We start from the raw sequence: 607 nt of genomic DNA, 5'->3' as shown, positions 1-607 counted from the left end.
TACTCTATGCTACTCTCTCCCCACCCCCACCCTCCCCTAGCTTATCTCTCCACGCTTCAGGCTCTCTGCCTTTATTCCTGATGAAGGGCTTTTGCCCGAAACGTCGATTTCGAAGCTCCTCGGATCCTGCCTGAACTGCTATGCTCTTCCAGCACCACTAATCCAGAATATAAAAAGATATTACCAATTCAGATGAAGAGCCGAAGACCATGAGACCTGTAAGCAGAAGTAGGCCAGTCAGACCATTGAGTCTGCTCTACCATCAGTGGGATCACGACTCACTTGATAATTCTCAATTTTTCTGCCTTTTCCCCACAGCCCTTGATTCCCTCACTGATTAAAAACCATCTCTCTCAGCCTTGATGTCAATTTGCGGTGAAGAGTGCCAGAGAAACGAAATTACTCCTCAGTCCTGTCTTAAATGTGCAACCCTTTATTCTGAGATTATGCCTTCTGGTCCCAGACTCTCCCACAACCTTTCCACATCTGACCTGTCAAATAGCTGAAGAATCTTTTCATTGCTCTATATTCCAAAGAGTACAAACTCAATGTCCTCAAACACTCTTTATAAGACAGTCCCTCCATCCCTGGGATCATGGAGGATGAC

This window comes from Chiloscyllium plagiosum, chromosome 15 (assembly GCF_004010195.1).
Source record: "Chiloscyllium plagiosum isolate BGI_BamShark_2017 chromosome 15, ASM401019v2, whole genome shotgun sequence".
NCBI lineage: Eukaryota > Metazoa > Chordata > Chondrichthyes > Orectolobiformes > Hemiscylliidae > Chiloscyllium > Chiloscyllium plagiosum.
Note: the sequence above shows the minus strand (reverse complement) of the source record.